Genomic DNA, 19,413 nt, shown 5'->3' on the forward strand with positions numbered 1-19,413 from the left:
TCAAAGCTCTTCCTTTCTTCTATGAATAAGGCAAACTTTGAAGAAATCAAATTTTAAACAAGTTTTGAACAAAACTCCTCCTTTCTTATGTAGAGAAGTAATATTTTTGAATATGTGCTTGATTTCTACTGTACTCTTCTAATTTCTCCCAATTCTCCTAATTTCTCTCATTTTCTCATTTTTCACCCCTTTTTGTCATAATAAAAAAGGTTTAATAAAATTTTCTTTCTTAATTTCTCCCACTTTCTATTAGGTACAATTATTCATCAGCATAATTAATTATAAACCACAATCAATCATTCAATCATTTCATTCAATTATTCAAATAAAAAATATGCTCGTTCCATCATTTTCATAAAAATATAATATTGCATTGATAAATAAAATTTTTACATAATATTAAAAAATTTATCTTTTTACAAAAAAGAATACATAAGTGAAAGATTAGTGCCTTACAAACTAATCGCATAGTTGATACGATAGAAATTTTTCTGTATTATCTTTCAACTCATATAATGATATTATTTATTTATGAACAAAATGAAATATATTGTTTCATCATCTGCTGCATCTTATTTATTTATAAGATTATGATAAATCTGATAGATTAGGATAATGATTTTAGGACCATGATAAGATCATACCAGTGAGATCTATAACCCTAAAATCTTAATCTAAAATATTTTTAATTATTGGATCATGAGTTGGGGATCAATGTTCTCGATAGACTGGCACATTCTATATATGCTCGATAAGAGGTTGGCTGATCTTACAGTTACTTATGTGAAGATACTAATACAAGGATGTCGGTGCTCATTAGAGAATGAATTTACTGAATTGATTCACTGGTAGAACATCTTATGGAGTCTTACTTATATATCAAAAGATGGTTCTCTAGTTGAAATTGTGCAAGTGATCCTTAGACCAGAGACCATCGTGATACCTTGTACACATGAATCTATATTTTGGTTTATACTTATTTATGACTAAGTCATGTATGGAATATTCTAGATATGATGAATTGTATATGAAGTTTATGAGTGATCAACAAAGAATCGATCACTTCTAGTTGTTGGATATCGACATCACATGGCGATAGGTATGCATGCAGAAATTTTAAAATTTTTAACACATACAGAGCATGCAGTGAAAATAAAAATTTTTATATTACTTCAATATTATTTTAGGACAACCGTTCAACATAACATTCTACCATTATATTAAGGCAACCTTATATCAGAATAATATTAAAATAAATTTTTAATTAGACTAATCTAATCTAGTATGTATATAGATCAAATCTCATAATCCAGGCATCATCATATATGTAAGATAAAATCTAAAAGGAGGATCTAAATTTTACTTTTGCACAGATAGATCTTCACCACGATCCAATGGTTCGTGGATATCTTTGAGATCCTATTGTAGCCTCACAAGTGTCTAGTCTCTACAAATATCCAACAAGATTGATCTGATTAGGAGATCTCAATCTCATCAGGGTGCTAGCTCTCTTACAGAGATTGCTCTCTGAATTGTCGAATCGGTTGGATCTTTTGATTCTCTTCTCAAAAAAATCAAATAGATCTATAGGAGAAATTCAAAATTAGATCAAATTTAATTTTTTTTTACTTTTTTTTAAGAGAAAAATCAAGATCTACAGAAAAAGATAAGAGATCAAATTTCTTGTTCTTTCTTCTTTTCCAACCCTTGGACTAGATCTGAGAAGAGAAAGAGGAGAACCATCCATCTCATGGACCAAGAAAAATAAATCAGATTAAATCTAATTTTAATGTCTAACTCTTGGATATCTTTGGAAAAGAGAAAGAGAGAGAAATATCTAACTTTTGGACAAACGAGAGAGAGGATGTTACCTTTAAACAACCAACATTTGGTTGTTAGAAAGAAGGAAGTAGAAGATGGGGCGTCCCAACCTTTCTCAATGTTGAAAAGCCCTCACACCAACCATGATCTTAACGCCCATAAGCCCTTGATTTTTCACACCAATCCTCCTCCATGGGACATCCAAAAGATGATCTTATCTCTTAGGGGAGGCACCCCATCTTATCCCTATTTAAATCCCAAGGTAGTTAGGGTTTAGGGATAGAGTTTGAATAGAAATCAATCTTTTAGGTGTGCCGTCCTCTCCTTGTTTCCTCATATTTTTCCATGCCAAAAAATATCCAACGTGAAGTCCTTTGGGCATGAGAACATATATGGGGCATGGGGCTTTAGTGGATTTGATGGCTTGTTTGATTTGATCAAGGTTAAGTCCAAATCCAAGTGAAAGTTGGAGTCCAATTTAGATTAGGTTAAGTCCAATCCCATTAGACTAATGAAATCCAATCCTAGTTAAATTCAAACCATATCTAATCAAATTTAATCTGATTTAAATTAACTAGAACCCTATCCCAATTAAACATTACTAAAGACTAGGTCAAACCTAATCTAGATAGGTTTGGATCTAATATCTATTAAATCTAATCCCATTAGATTAATAAAATCTAGTTTGAGTCAAACTTAAACCAAAACTAATCAAATAAAATCTGATCTAATTTGATTAGGACCCAATTCTAATATTTGATCAAATCAAATAATATACAATAATTATAATTTAGTCCTCCCATAACTTACTAATTCTTAGTAAGTCTTCAATGTAATTTTTACATTTAAGTTCAATCATCAATCAAATTGATAATTACACTATTTACGATTTGAAATCATGATTCAATAATCTGATTATCAATACCTCTTTTATATATGACCCTATAGATTCTATTCTGTTTGGTAGTGAGAAATATTTTGATCTCCATCAAAATATCATTGAAACTTCTTTACATGGATTAGAATAATTTCAACTCATCAATCAAAAATTATGGACCATCAAAATAATTCTCGTTAGTCCTATAATTCACCAGTGATGTCTAGTAACATGTAATGGCAACCCAGCAAATAGAAAGATGAATCTCTAGGTATAGTTATCATGTGATTCAGTTCTTCTATTATGAGCCCAGACAAGATGGAGGTTTTGAAAAACTCGTCAAACCCCATTATCTGTCATATATAAGATTTAATTTGCTCAAGTTCAAATCATAAAATTTCATGAAAATCCTTTTCTATAATTCACTATGTCATGGCCATGGTCTTATGAACTTGACATCATAAATTATATAGAACTACTCTTTAACTACTAACGTCGATAGATCCCTTCTAAGTGCGCACCTTACTCTTACAATGAATCTATTGTAGCCAACATATACCGTGAGGATCCAAATGGCTAGGAGATCAAGTTTCTGTGTTATCAAACTACAACAATCTCACTATGAGAAGCTGAGGCACCACAGGTTTAAGAACTATTCACACAACTATAGCATCGAGAATATCACTGATGAGTGAATAGATATCCAAATGACTTCTCATATTGGTCACGCTCAATACTGTTGTTTTCTAACAATCATCTATACTTTCGCTCTAGTATCCCCGCACTATAGACTTGAGACTTGTCTATCCTAAGAAAAGTAATCCATGCATCGATCGGATCAATCATTATCTCCAGATGATCTTTCGATCGAAAGTAATTTAGGAATTAACCATCAATGTTACATATCTCAAATTCTCAAGTCTTGAGAATATGTATCATCATCTATTAATTCTTTAGATAATTTATGGGCACATACATACATAAATAAAATTAACTATCCTTATTAATTAGGTCAAGTAAAAATTATATCCTAAAAAGAATTAATGTGTCGGTCTAATTGACTTCTAGGGCATACATCTAACAATCTTTCACTTGTACTAAAGTTAATCTGCCACAAACTTAAGCCCCATCTTTTCCAAAATATGCTTTGATCCTGGCTAGCTAAGTTGTTTAGTCAATGGGTCCACTATATTTTTTTGAGATCTACTCTGATCCTCGAAGTCTTACTTATCAAAATAATCGTGAATCATCGCTCTTTTGTGCTAAGAACTCTGATGAGACCTAAGCTCCTTAGCTAGAGCTATGGCACCTATATTATCAAAGAACAGTATTGTACCATCTCATGATATTACATCTAGTTCTGCAATAAACCAGAATACCTCCTTAGTTACCTCATAAGCAACGACATACTCGACTTCTAAAATCTACAATGATCGATTATTTGAAACTCTTTTAATTTATTAAATTTCATTGCTTAAGAAAATACACCCTAATGTAGACTGTCTACCATTAATGTCAGATATTAAATTTGAATTACGAATCCTTATATCCTCAACTTTTCTTCTCCTCCCCAAAGACCATATTCTAAGTGCTTCTCAAGTACTTAAAAATATTTTTATAGCTATCTGGTACTCTCAACTTGGATTCAACTGATATCTACTTGTGAGAACTCACAGCAAGGTCTATATCGGGTTATAAATATAGCATGACATACATGAGATTCTTTTTAGCCAAAACATAAGGGATCTAGCTTATGTGCTGTATCTCCTCAAATATGTTGGAACATATTTTCTTTGAGAGATCAGTCTTATGCCTAAAGGGTAGAAACTCTTATTTGAGTTTTCTATGCTGAACCCCTTTAGCACCTCCTTTATGTACATCTTTGTGAAAGATCTAGCATCCCCTTAGATCTATCTCAAAGACCTTTACTAGATACTTCCCCAAAATCCTTCATAGAGAATTTAGTTAGACAACCGAAAATTTTAAACCGATGTCAGTATAGAAAAAACTTTCCTAATCAGGAGGATGTCATCCACATATAATACGAGGATCGTGACAATACTCCCACTGACCTTCTTATAAACACATGTTTCTCTCATTCTTGATGAAATCAAATGATTTGATTACATCACTTTCATGTTTCCTATCTCCTTCGAGGAACACTTCCTATCTGTCCCTTGTCAAAATACCTAAATTTTTTTCTGTAGGATCGAAGATTGAACTAGATCTATGAGGTGAAGGAGGGACTACATGTACTAACTCAATATAAATAGGTTCTTTAGATTCTATGACTCATTGCTCTTTAAGAGATTTTTTTTTGAGCTCAAATTTTTTCTCACTATCTACATCTTGGATAAACAATTTCTCCAAAAACATAATATGTCAGATCACAATCACATTATGATCCTTAGGAAGAAAAATAGTATTCCTAAAACTCTTTAGGATATCTCGAAATGAGTTTGTTGCCTAGGTATGGCTACCCAAGAGAGAGGATGAATTGGGTATTTTAAAAAATTTTAAGTCAAATTAAAGTTTTAAACAATTATGTGCTTCTAACTTAAATGATTGTGTGATGAGAATAATATATAGCAGTGGAATAAAAACTAAGTTAAGCAAGTATTGAAAGCATATAAATCAAATACAATAGAGCATAACATAAACACACAAATTTATAATGGCTTAGAGTAATCTGCTCCTATGTCCGCTCCCAAGCTTTCCTTGAGAATTTTACTATAATCTCTTAACTACAGTGTGTTTATTTTTCTCGAGCTCACAAACAAATCCAGTTAATTTTTTCAGGCTCACCAACCATAACTCTATACCAATAGTTTTTCGGACTCACTATCAACCCTACACCGATAATTTTTTGAGCTCACTATCAATCCAATTAGTTTTAACTTTCGCTCACCAACCACAATCATACAATGATTATTTTTTCAGACTAACAATCAACCCTAAATTTTTTTTTCAAAAGAAACTTGCAAAGAAATAAAAAATATAATTCAGTACAAAACAAAAAGAAAAAAAAACTCTTTTTGAGTGCATGAAGAGGCTGAAGGATTGCTCTTTGATGTTTGGCTTTCTCTTCTTTTGAAGTTGAGAGAATGTTGAAGATAGGTCTTGAATATCCTCTGAAATCTGTGCTTGAATCTCTCTCTTTTCTCTTTTTTTCTTAGATATTCAATGAGGCTCTCAAATTTGAATGATTTCTTCTTTCAATTTACTTTCTTTCTTTTTTCTTTGATTCTCTACCTTTAAATAAGCTTGACAGAGACTAAAAAAAGTATTCCAACTATTGAAAGGGCTGAAGTAGTCGTTATGAGATAATGGAGATAAAAAATTATAAAATAAAAAACTAGCCATTATAGGTCACTGGGTTGGCTCAATCTTGAACTGGGTCAGCTTAGTGGCATTAAGTTAAAAATATTACTTTTTATCTTTTATTCTTTCTTAGACTGGATCGACTTAGATTTTCATTAGATCGACTTAGCTGGCGTGCCAAGATTGCCAATGCTATTTTTCAGCCTTTTTTCTTTAAATTAATTTCTAAGCAAGGCTTACCTTCTAAAATTGATTTAATCATCATTAAAACTCTTTAAATTTGAATTACTTATAACTTATATTCCAAACTCTTTGTCATCATCAAAATCAATCTTTGGGTCAACAATCTCTTCCTTTTTGATAAGATAAAATTTTTGAGTATATACAAAATAATATATAGTAGGTTTCTAAAAAAAATCATACATCTATAAAGTATGAAACCACTAAATAATACAAACATATTTTATTCAAATTTAAGCTCAAGCATATACTCACCATCTCTTCTTCTTTTTGACATCATCAAAAAGAGTAACTTAAACAAAATAATCAATAAGATCAAGAGAGTGAATTTTTTTTAACAATCCAAAAATATTAAACTTTTCCTTAATATCATAAACAATTGAATTCAATTTTTATTCAAAATTTTCTCCCCCTTACTATATGCCAAATTTTCTTAATTTTATTTTTGCTTACTCTTGATACAACTAAATTAATTCTTAATTTTATTGAATTTTGTATCTCATATTTAAATTGATAACATGTTATAAAAAATATCATGTTATGACAAGATTTTGATGTCAAATTTATTTTCTTTAATTACCAAATTTTCTCTCCCTTTTTTTTGCAAACAAAGCCATTCAAAATCAAGTAAAATTTATCAACTAAATAAATACCAAACATACATAATATTTACTCAAGTAAGCACCAAATTAATTTTCAAGAATTTCTATATAAGATATTTATAATGAAAACAATCATCCAAAAATCCAATAAGTATAACATACATATATAGCATACACATCAATCAAGCATATAATCTTTTATGAATGTATGTTTTATCTTTGATATGCAACTTTTAATGTTTCCTGTAAGCATATTAGAAAACTAATCTATAAATTTTACATCCAAACAAGATCTTATACAATCAAGCTTATTTTAGATTTTTCAAATGATTAACAATCAAAAGAATATGATATAAAATATTAAGATAGTACACAAATAAGCAAAATATTCATTTAACTTGTATAATAAAATCATTACACATATTGACAAATCATCAAAATCAATTAATAATTAACAATGATATGATGTAAAAAAGATTTAGCTTTTACTAAACATCATCATCGATTTTTTTTTTTCAATTCCAAGCCGTCCATCCATAAGAATTAGCTCCTTTTTTTTAATTGGATATGGTCAACTTGCAAAAATCATTTTCCAACTTTTGGTACCCAAGCCATCTTGGGTCCATGGGTGTTAGTGCTTATGGTTCCTTTTGGAATCTAAATCTTCTTTACTAATCTATCATCAAATTTTCTGAAATTGCATGCACGTGCTTTGTGTCCTATCCTTCCACAACAAAAATATGTAATATGTGATGTAACATGAGATGATGTGCTAATAAAAAAGTTTTTCAAGAACTTTTGCTTATTGTTAGGTTTGTAACTAATTCAGCTTTATCATAAACACCCTTTTGATTATTCAAAATCAATTAAAGCTTTTATGAACCAAAAATAAATTTTTTAAGCATAGACTTTAAGTTATCAATTTTTTTTTCTTAGTTTAGCAATATCATCCATAAGAAATTTTGCAGATTTCAAAAGTTTTTTCTTTTCTTCAACTAAAGATTTTCAAAATTTGCAATATTCTCTTTTTCCTTAACTAATATTTTTATTTCCTTCATTATATCTTCCTTTTCAATCAATATTTTATTTTTCTCTTCAGTCAAAAATAAATTAGACTTTTTGAGTTCTTTATTTTTCAGTCTTAACTTTTTAAATTCATCCATTAAATCATTGAAGGCTTGAAACAACTAATCAAAAGCAAAATCAAAAGAATTTTTAAGATATATCTTATCGTCATTGGCCATAGGGCAAGAAGTTGTAATTCTTTCTTCCTCTTTCTCATTTCTCTCTTCTTTACCTTGCTCTCCCTTTATTAGAGCATTCATTTTCTTTTATTTCTTATTTTTCATTTTCTTTCCATCCTCATGAGCCATGAGACATAGATTGGGAGGAGCTTTCATATCTTCCTTGGAGCAAGATTCTACTTCTTGATGTGCTCCCTCATATGTTATTTTCAATTGATCCCAAATTTGTTTTGCTGAAATACATGAAGAAATAGCATTAAATTCATTAATATCTAGAGAGTAATAAAGTAAATCAATACATTAGGGGTGTGTGCACCATCTATTATAATCTTCCATAAATCACAATCTTATGCTTGTATAAAAATTTTCATGCATGTTTTCTAAAATGCATAGTTTATGCCATTAAAAAGTGGAGGTCTTGAAATTGGTTGTCCTTCACCCAACAAAGAACCAAATGGGTCAGCCATAAGAACTTTATGTTGGAAAATATAGGCGATTTCATGCATGTATTTTGAAATTTTTTCGAATAAATTACAGCGAAGATAATTAGATTAATCAAATTAATCTAACATGCATATGATCTAATCATCAAATCAACCTACTCTAGGATCTATGACATAATATGTTGTATATAAAATCTGAAAAATATTGAAGATAAAATCAACATGCATGCATGTGAGCAATAGATCACATCTACTTCTAATCTGAGTTCAGAACTCGATACCTTTACATGGGTCGATGATTGCTGCTACTGAGAGACATGGTAGAGACGATCCTCACTAGTTGCTCATAGCTGCACATGCATCCGATCTCTATGGGAAGTCCACTCGAAGCCTCGATCTGATCGATCTTCTCGAGAGTGCTAGCTCGCGTGAAGATCTTCTTCTTGACTGATCTGAATCTCTTTCTTCAAGTCTCTGAAACTTTTCTAGAGGTTGAAGATGAACTTTTGAAGAAGATGAGGATGTGGAAGAAAAAAAGAGAAGAAACAATTTTTCCTCATATTTTTCTCTCTTTCCAAACCTAAAGGTATAAAATCTTAAAAAATAGATTTTGCTCACACCCCAAGAAGAAGGACTCTTCTCTTCTTTTTCACATCATGAACCCATGCCCAACTCCTTTCAACATGAAGGACTCTCTCTCAGATCTCTTACACACTCAAGAATAAAATAAAACTCCTTTTATTTCAATGTGTAAGGAGGTGGGATGAAGAGTCTTAGAGATTATGGACTCTTGATGTGTTGTCGTATCTACTAAAAAATTTATGCCAAAATATGTTAAAAAAATATGGGATGCTCTTTTCATATTTTTTATGGTAAATCAGTTCTCCAACTAATCTTTCACAAAAAATCTCCTCAAAATATCACACATATAAGGAGAAAAAAATAAGTTGGCGTGGAGAGCAACATTTGGATAACAATAGACTCTTTTGATAAGAAATATTTTGAAATCTAATTTTAAAATCTTTCTTATTTTAAAACCAAATCAGATTTGGATGTGAGATAGAGAGGAAGAAGAACTCTTTGGCATAAAAAAATCTCATGCAAAAACTATTTGTCCATAGAGATAGATGGCATGAAAAGTGGGTTGGCACAAGGGAGAAGAGTCCTATTCCAATAAGGACTCTTAATTTCTTTATTTGAATCCAAACCAAATCACATCTGGTTTAGTCCAAATAAAATATATGAAATCCAATCTAATTAGGTTCATAAATTTTTAATCAAATTTTAATCAAATTAAAAATTAATTGAACTAAAATTCTGATCAAATCAGGGATAATTCTTCGTTAGCGATTAGGTCATCTCATAACCTAATCGGATCAAACCTAATTGAATCTAATTCAATTAGATTTTATTGAATCTTTTTTGCTCAATCAAATTGAGCTAATCAAAAATATAATTACTAATTAATCCTCCATTAATTTACTAATACTTGATGAATTAATTTATTATAATTTTTGTATAAGGTTAATCATCTATCAAATTGATGATTAAACCCTTGAACGATTCTCAATAGTTGGTCAGCCACATGATCAGTCAAAAACTTCTTTTGAGTCTGATCCCATAGGTGCGAACCTGAGCCAGCAGTATAGGAATAACTTTCTGAACCAATCGATGTAACCATCTAGCAATGGTGACTTAACATCTGGATAGGTCGAATGAAGATGAAGCAATATTTAAGAACCTACTAGCGTATGGTTACCGTATAATTTATCATTTTGATCTTAATACTCAAGGATAACTTAAGATTTAACTGTCAATCCTAGATAAGCCATCCAAATTATATTTCAATCTTTTCAAACCATCACATGGATTATTCAAGCTCAGATTTTGCTAAATTGAAATACATTGATACATTAACTCTTACTAATTCAGAGGGATCAATCCCATCTTGACTCACGCACCGACTTGACAAGTACTTGACTGCACTTAAAAACTTCTATCATTGAATTATAAACTCAGATAGTCTAGCATCAAAGTATAGTGAGTTGCTTGCAAATCACCGTGGTGATCTTAGGTCGGAGGGACACTTATACCCATACCCTTCGCGAGCTACCCTTGACGGCGAGTGCTCCACAGTTGGTCACATTCAGTGATGATGTACTCCTACATCTCACCTATATGTCATACCAATATCTCCATACTATTTAGTTACGAGGATAACTAATGCATATGACATACAATGACCTACACTTGATATCGCTATCATCCTAGTAATAGCATATCGTTTTGTCGCGAACCAATTTAAAGATTATACGATAAATCCTTCTTTATTGATCAAAGTAATTCTAAAGACTTCATCATAATATAGGAGTTCATTAGAAGATGTAATCTTGTAATAAAAAATATCAAATAATTTTTATTATTTATCAATTCATATACATTTATAATTAGCACAATCGTCAAACGATTGACTTTAGGACATATTTTCCAACAACTCCCACTTGGACTAAAGCCAATCAGTATAGTATCATATACCCATCTTTGATTTATTATCTTAAAACTTCTAGATACCGAGGCTTTAGTAAATGGGTTGGTCACGTTCTCCTTTTCATCGATCTTCTAAAGATTGACGTTACCTTAACAGATTTTTCGAATAAGGTAGTAGCGATGTAAAATATCTAGTAAGCTAATGGGACTTCATCTCCTTGGCATGAGCTATGGCTCTGGTGCTGTACAATACAGTAGGACCATCATTAGAGGGTGCTACTCCTAGCTTGTCATTGAACCTGTATAATCACATAGCTTCCTTGCAAGCATCGAATGCTGCAATGCATTCTGTCTCGCAATTGAATTTGGCTATATTGCTTTGCTTGAAACCATTCCAGTAGATTGCTCTATTATTTAGGATAAGGATATATTTTGATACGTTCTTACTATTATTATATCCAATTAAAAATTAGAGTCATACTCTACAAGTTTTAAGTTAGATTCTCCATAATCGAACCATCGATCTTTAGTATTTCTCAAATACTTAAAGATGACCTTCCAGTGATTCTCATTCAGATCTTGCAAGTATCCCCTTACTATCCTAGGAGTATATCATATCCGGTCTCATACATGGTGTACATGATCGAATAAATTTTACTCATAAATACTTTATGTACGTTGGACTGGGATAACCCAAGCAGCCTCTTAGATCTATTTCTATAGATCTTCATCCCTAGGATGAGGGATGCTTTCCTAAAATTTTTTATGGAGAATAATGATAATAGCAAAATCTTTATTCCCTGTAATGTAAAAAATATCATTTTCGATTAAAAAAATTTTATTCATATACAAAATAAGAAATACACTCATAAAACTATTAACCCATTTATATTTACAGGGTTCTTTTTCGTTCTCAACGAAGCCATACATTTTGATCATTTATCAAAATGCACATTCCAACTCCGAAATACTTAGCATTGCCTTAGGAGAAAATATCTCATTATAGTCAATACTATAATGTTAACGATATCTTTAGACAACCAGACGAGCTTTGTAGGTCTCCATCTTCTAGTCCGTGCTCTCTGATCCTATTGAAGATCCACTTACATCCTATGTGTTTTATCTCTTCCAGTGGATCAATGAGTGTCCATACACTATTGATCTTCATGGACTTCATTTCGGACTCTATGGCTCCAAGCCATTAATCAAAGTTGAACCTCTGTATGGCATCCATGTAGGTGATCAGATCCTTATTATTCTTATCAAGTTAAACAGAATCACGTTCCTGATAGTTTATGTATAGTTTATGGAGGTTTTGAAATTGGTTGTCCTTCACCCAACAAAGAATCAAATGGGTCAGCCATAGGAACTTTAACTCTTGAATTTTAAAAAAATCAGAGCACCTGCTCTGATACCAATTATTGCCCAGGTATGGCTACCTAAGAGGGGAGATGAATTGGATATTTTGAAAAATTTTAAGTCAAATTAAAGTTCTAAACAATTATGTTTCTAACTTAAGTGATTGTATAGTGAGAACAATATATAGTAGCGGATTAAAAACTAAGTTAAGCAAGTATTGAAAGCATGTAAATCAAACACAATAGAGCACAATACAAACACACAAATTTATAGTGATTTGGAGCAACCTACTTCTACATCCACTCCCCAACTCTCCTTAAGAATTCTACTATATTCTCTTGATTACAGTGTGTTATTTTTTTTTGATCTCACAAACAAATTCAGTTGATTTTTTTGGGCTCACCAACCACAATCTTACACTAATAATTTTTTAGGCTCACTATCAACCTTATACCGATAGTTTTTTAGGCTCACTATCAATTCAGTTGGTTTTAACCTTGGCTCACCAACTACAACCATACAATGATTGTTTTTTCGAGCTAACAATCAACCCCAAGTTTTTTTTCCCAAAAGAAACTTGCAAAGAAACAAAAAATATAATTCAGCACAAAATAAAAAAATAGAAAAATTATTTTTGAGCATGATGAAGAGGTCGAAGGATTGCTCTTTGATGCTTGACTTTTCTTCTTTTGAAGCTGAGAGAATGTTGAAGATAGTATTGAAGATAGCTCTAGAATATCCTCTGAAATCTGTACTTGAATCTCTCTTTTCTCTCTTTTTCTTAGATATTCAATGAAGCTTTCAAACTTGAATAATTTCTTCTTTCAATCTACTTTCATTCTTTTTTCTTTGATTCTCTATTTTTAAATAAGCTTGACAGAGATTGGAGAAAGTATTCTAGCCGTTGGAATGGCTGAAGTAGCCGTTGTCAGATAATGGGGATAAAAAGCTATAAAATAGAAAACTAACCATTACAGGTGATTGAATCGGCTCAGTTTTCTCTGAGTCAGCTCAGTTTCTCACTAGGTCAGCTCAGTCTTGAACTAGGTCAGCTTAGTGACATCAGGTTGAAAATACTATTTTCTATCTTTTATTTTTTCTCAGACTATGTTGGCTCAGATTTTTACTAGGTCGACTCAGCTGGCATGCCAAGCATGCCAAATACTATTTTTCAGTCTTTCTTCTTCAAATTAATTTTTAGACTAGATTTGTCTTCTAAAATTGATTTAATCCTCATTAAAATTCTTTAAATTTAAATTACTTATAACTTATACTCAAAACTCTATGATTATCAAAATCAATCTTTAGGTCAACAGAGTCTCATAGACCTAACCTCTAACTTATCTGCCTGCCGTCGCTAGACATGGGCCGAACATCCTTAATCATAACACATCTCATACGACATGATAGGAAAGACTTAGAGAAACTCTATTCAATAAGTAAAGCTTATTCCTAAAGAAAATAAAGAAAGATCAGTGATACTCATTATTGACTGGACTATATCGAATAGAGTCCTATTCTTGCTGTCGACACCCCTTCGAGTTTAGGTGCACTAGGAAGAGTCTATTATGAAACTGTTGGTGCAGAATTTTGCTGATGCCGGAGAAGCTGGAGTCGAGAGGATCGCATCCGCCGTCGGGACCTGCAAGGAAAGTCTAAACCAGAGTTGGGGATGCTTTGGCAAGACCCTCCGATGCTCAAGTCAGTAATCTGCCTCAACAGAAATGGAGCACTCAAATAAAATTTTAGCAGAGTTTTGAGATAGAGTTTAGAGCTTAAAAAAGAATATATCTGGGGGTCCCTTTTTATAGACGGAGAGCGTAACTGATTGACAGCGACGTTTGTAACTGCCTGGTAGTGGGCCGTTTGAGGCCATGCGGAGTTTATTACGGAGAGTAGTGGTGTCAGGGGCCGTTCAGGGCCACATGGAGTTTGTTATAAAGAGTGGAGTGGTGTCCATTATCGCGACTTGCCAGAGAGTGGTGGAGCCACACGGAATCCATTACAGAGAGTGGAGTAGGACAGTGGCCATTGTCGTGACTTGTTAGAGAGTTCGGGCCTGACAGCTGAAGCTCGCTGGAACATCTGATGGAGTAGAATGACTCTCTGTCTCAGCAATCCAGGAGAAGCTTGGATGTTTTCAAAGTTGCTGACGAGTCCACTGTTGTCGGATACCTTGGGTGCTGATGCTACAGGTGGGAGTCATCTGCTGTAGAAGTTCGGATGGGAACTTTCTATTGGTGAAGTCCGGTAGGAGTCTGATTCCTAGAGAAGTCTTCTGAGATTTGCCTGATGTGGAAGCTCGTCTGAAGATTGTCCGTCGAAGAGGTCCAGTTTCATGAGGAATCCGACAAGGGGTCGTCTGATAGTGAAGTTCGGATGGTGTTGTGGAGGTTTGTCCACTGGAGGAGTCTTGAGGACACTATGGAAGGTCAAACATTGGAGGAGTCCAGGATTCAATATTCAATTTTGCTATGGAAGTTCTTACGGAGTCCGACTTTTGTAGGAGTCTGAAAGGAGTCCGCTTATTGTAGAAGCTCGGACGAAGATCGGTTGTCGTAGAAGCTCGGATGGAGACTTCTTATTGTATAAGTCCTGCTGCTGGAGAAGCTCGATCATTGATGAAGTCCGAAAGAAGTTCAGAGTAGAGATCTGGCTGGTGGAGCCTGTCCGTTGTTTGTGATCTGTCCACTGTGAAAGTTCGGATGGAGTCTGACTCTTGTAGGAGCTCGGATGAAGTCCGCTTGCAATAGAAGTTTGGAGTAGAGATCCGGTTCTTGTAGGAGCTCGGGTAAAATTCGGAAGGCGGTTGACCGTTGTAAAAATTTGGATGGAGTCTAGTTACCGTAGAAATCCTACTGTTGGAGTAGCTCGGACATTGACGAAGTCTGAAAGAAGTTCGGAGTAAAGTCGTTCGTGGCCGGAAGAAGTCTGGAAGAGATTCGGAGAATGATCGATCACTGTAGAAAATGACTGATAATGAAGCCCAGAGAGCATTTGGAGCAGTTCAGTAGATGAATGGGAGAGCTCATTATCGGAGAAGTTCGGATGGTATTATGGAAGCTCGAACGGTCAGGGAGTTTAGAAAGATGCCATACAAGGTCGGAAGCCGGAAAAGCCCTAGAAAGGTCGGTCTTTTACAAACTTCGGCTGGAGGTATTTTATACCCAACACCAGTTTTCTTACTTTCGAGTTCGGGCTCCGAATGAAGGAAGTACAAAGAAATTTTCACAACCAAAGTTGCCTCCCTTAATTTTTGTACCCGATTGTTTCTAGATATTTTGACGTTTGGCGCGCTGGTGTTAGAGCCTTTTCAAATCGAGACGATTCGAAAAGATTTTTTTGAGATTTTTACTGGAGCGTTGCTCAAAGTACGGCACAATAATGGTTGTCTGCTGTCGGCCACTTTCAGCCGCCTGCCATGATGACTGGGACACGTGGCGGTTATAAATCGGCCAGAGGAGATCCGCGATCATTATTCTGTCAGACCTCGTCGCCTATTTAAACCTGCCTCCCTCCTTCAGGGGTTTCACTTTGTTTGAAAGTTTCTTCGGTCTCTCTTTCTTCCTGAGAGTTCCATCCTTCCTCAGCATCCTTTTCGACCTTAGGCGTTCTTCGAGTCATCCCCATCTCTGCATCTCTGCATCCTTCGGACCAGCCTAGGTTAGTTTCAGAACTCTCCTCTTTGTTTTTCTCTTGCTGTTCTTCTTCCATTTTTCTTCTCTTACATTCCACCTGTTCGATTTTCCATGAATGTCCCATTTCTTATTTTTCCTAATTTTTTTGGAATTTTTAAGGTTTTTGCTCGATTCAAAATGTCCTCCACCACTTCCTCCTCTAGCAGTTCTAAGAGTTCGTCCATCCCAGCTCTCCAAAACCTTAGTTCTGTAGATGAACCTCATCTGATCTTTGTACCAAACACCATCCCCAGCTCTCTGACTTCGGAGGAACTCTCACTGATTAGGATTTAGTATGGGGTTCCTCCGGAGTATGAGCTGGAGCTTCCCGAACCGACTGGCCGGGCTAGCGCTCCTCCCCCCCGGCTGCTTCTGTTTATACCAAGAAGCTTTCTGCATCGGGCTTCGACTTTCGCTTCCATCTTTTGTTATTGCTCTCTTCCGCTTCTTAAATATTTTTTTAGTTTTTGTAGCGCCGAACTCCTTTAGGTTTATGATAGGATTTCTTTCCCTCTATAGTTTAGCTGAAGTTCGGCCGACTCTTTCTTTGTTTAGGAATTTCTATATCTTCAAGCATCATCCCTCGACAAAGGACTGATGGTACTTCTCTCCTTAGTTCGGTAGAAAGGGGTTGCTGAAAGGTGCTCCCTCTTCTATTCACAACTGGAAGGAGAGGTTCTTCTACGTCCGATGCCCGTCCTTGGAGCTGGGGTTACCCCCTGAGGCTCCTTGAGGGATTCCGTCCGTCGGACTTCCAGCCTAGGACAGGATGACCTTGAGGCCTCCAATAAACTCGAGGCTTATCCAGCCCCTCTTCTCTCCAACCTTCTGAAGGAACAACTCTTGTTTAACATCGGCCTAAGCCCTCTCAACCCTGCTGGTATATATATATATATATATTTTGCTTCTCCTTTCTTCTTGTTCCTTTGTTAAGCTGTGTCGATCCTCATTTACTGTAGATATGGATGCTGACGTAGGTCGAATGCTAGCCCAGGGTCTCAAGACCCATAAAGGAAAAGGGCAGCATCCTCGGGGGTGGTGAAGAGGGCAAGGCTAGAAGAGACCAGCTCGGCCGCATCTGCCCAGGCGGGCATTGCCGTCGACTCTCCCTTCGACATCAAGCTTGCAGTCCTCCGGGCCTCTTTAAGGAGCCCCTCGATCGAGGTTTCTGCTCCAGAGGCCTGGTCTGAGGAGGCACCGAGGGCTGAACGGAGAAGGAGAAAGAAGACATTGGCCCGCAAGAGCCGCAGCAGCAGGGCTGCCATCGAAGAGGCCGATGGCTCCAAAGAAGATCCGGAGGAAAATCCCTTCAACAATAGGGATATAATAAAGAGATTGATCGACGGGTGCATCCTGCCCAAGGTCATCCATAGGACCGTTCACGCCGATCCTGAGCAACGGATCTGGGACTCTCTGGGGTCCTTTCTCGAGGTAGGTCAATTTACTCTTTTCTTCTTCTCGCCTCTTTGCTTAGCTTATTCTTCAGCTTTTATATTGACTCCCTGGCCGCTCTTATAGATTGGACACCAGCTCATCATCAACATCGAGACGATGAACAATGCTAGGAAGGACACCGCCCAGGCGGAGGAAGGTTGCCTGGCCGAGGCCGCCCGCCTCAAGGAAAGATCATTGAAGTCGCGAGTCTCCAAGAGGTGCTGCAGAAGGAGGAGCAGACCTCGACAGACTTGAGGGCCACCTTGGAGGAGGAAAGAAAGAAAGAAAGCAGAGACCGAGGTCTTCGAGTTGAAGGCACAGATCCTGACCCTAGTTTCGGAGGCAATGGTTCGGGCAGTGGAGGAGTTCAAAACCTCCTCCGAGATGAGGGATCTGAAGGTCGAGTTCGACCAGGCTGCCTTCATCAAGGGCTTTGAGTTCTACCAAGAGAAGGTGGTCGAAAAGTTTTTCGAGCTGGACCTCGACTTTCTGGATGAGGTGTCTGATGACGAAGCCAAGCCTTCTGAAGCTGTTGTTGGTCTTCCTCAGCTGAGACTTCATCGACTGCCGTGACTGTCACAGTCGATCTTTCGGGGGCACCGAGCTCCCCACTTCTGCCCCAGAGGTCCGAAACCTATAAATTTGTATTCTCCTTTTTTTTTGTAACTTTCCTCATTCTCTTGTTCTTAAGAACAACTTAATCAATGAAATCGGGTTCTTCTTTACAGAGGGCTCCTCTTTTTTACTCTGCATTCCCTTTCTTCTCTTTTGTTTTCTGGCATTGATTTGTGTTGTGGTGCTCTTGTTTTTCAACGACAGTGCCCCGTCGAAGCTCTTCCCTTACCATGAGGGATTCCTCTGAAGTCGATGGTTCGGGACCTTAGAAGGAAAGTTCGTCACCTGACGAAGAAATCCAAGAAGCTGGATGACGAACTTCACCGACTGAGGAAGAGTCATTCGGAAGTCACTGCGGAAGCTGCTTACTTTCGGGACCTCCACAAAAAGGGCTTCATGGACTACACCCGGAGGAAGGCTGACTTTATGAAGGAGCTTGAGGAACTTCAAAAATGTGCCAGCGATCGATCTTGGACTCAGGCTTCCAAGATCAGCTCCCTTGAGATCGAGCTGGTGGCTGCACGGGAGAAGATCGGTCAGTTGGAAGAGAGCTCATCCTGACTCACAACTCAGGCCGAGCGTGATCGAGACTGGTCGAAGAAGTTCTCCGACCTTCAGAAGCAGCTACAGGATGCCAAGGCGATCTACAATGCCTATCGAGTCGGCTAGTGCAGGCAAGTAGATGACTACCGAAGGAAGCTCAAGACGACGACCGACGAGGTTGTCTGCCTTCAGAGGCAGTTATCTGAGAGAGTCCAAGCCGTCTCTGCACAAGGCTCCGACGAGCTCCGCTCCTTGAGGGGGACCATGGAAGAACTGTCCGTAGCCCTTGGGCAAGAGAAGGCTGAACTGCAACGGCTGAAGATTCAGCTGGCCTACGAGCAGCAGGCGGTCAAGGATGTCGAGGCGGAGTTCGAAGTTCTGAAGAAGAGGCTTCAGGAGTCGGAGGGCGAGAGTCAGTGGTTCCACCAAATGTATCGGAAGATGCTGTTAAGAAAGAAAGAACTGGAAGAAGAAGTCGAAAACTTAAGGCAATCCTCGATGATGGCTGGAATCGAGAGTTCGAGGTCTGAAGAAGCTGAGCTTCTTTAGAGCTTCTTTACCTTTTACTCTATGTATTCTTTCCTTTTCTTGTCATTTTTTTTGGCCTTCAAAGGCTTTGTAATATACACTTCACTAATGAAATGAAAAAAAAATTTCCGTTACCTTGTCCATTCTTGCATTAAGTTGTTTTTACCGAACTTCTTTTATCTTTTGTCTTGTTCAAGATCGACGTCGTTTGAAGGTTCCTGA

Source organism: Elaeis guineensis, chromosome 9 (genome assembly GCF_000442705.2).
Source record: "Elaeis guineensis isolate ETL-2024a chromosome 9, EG11, whole genome shotgun sequence".
Lineage (NCBI taxonomy): Eukaryota > Viridiplantae > Streptophyta > Magnoliopsida > Arecales > Arecaceae > Elaeis > Elaeis guineensis.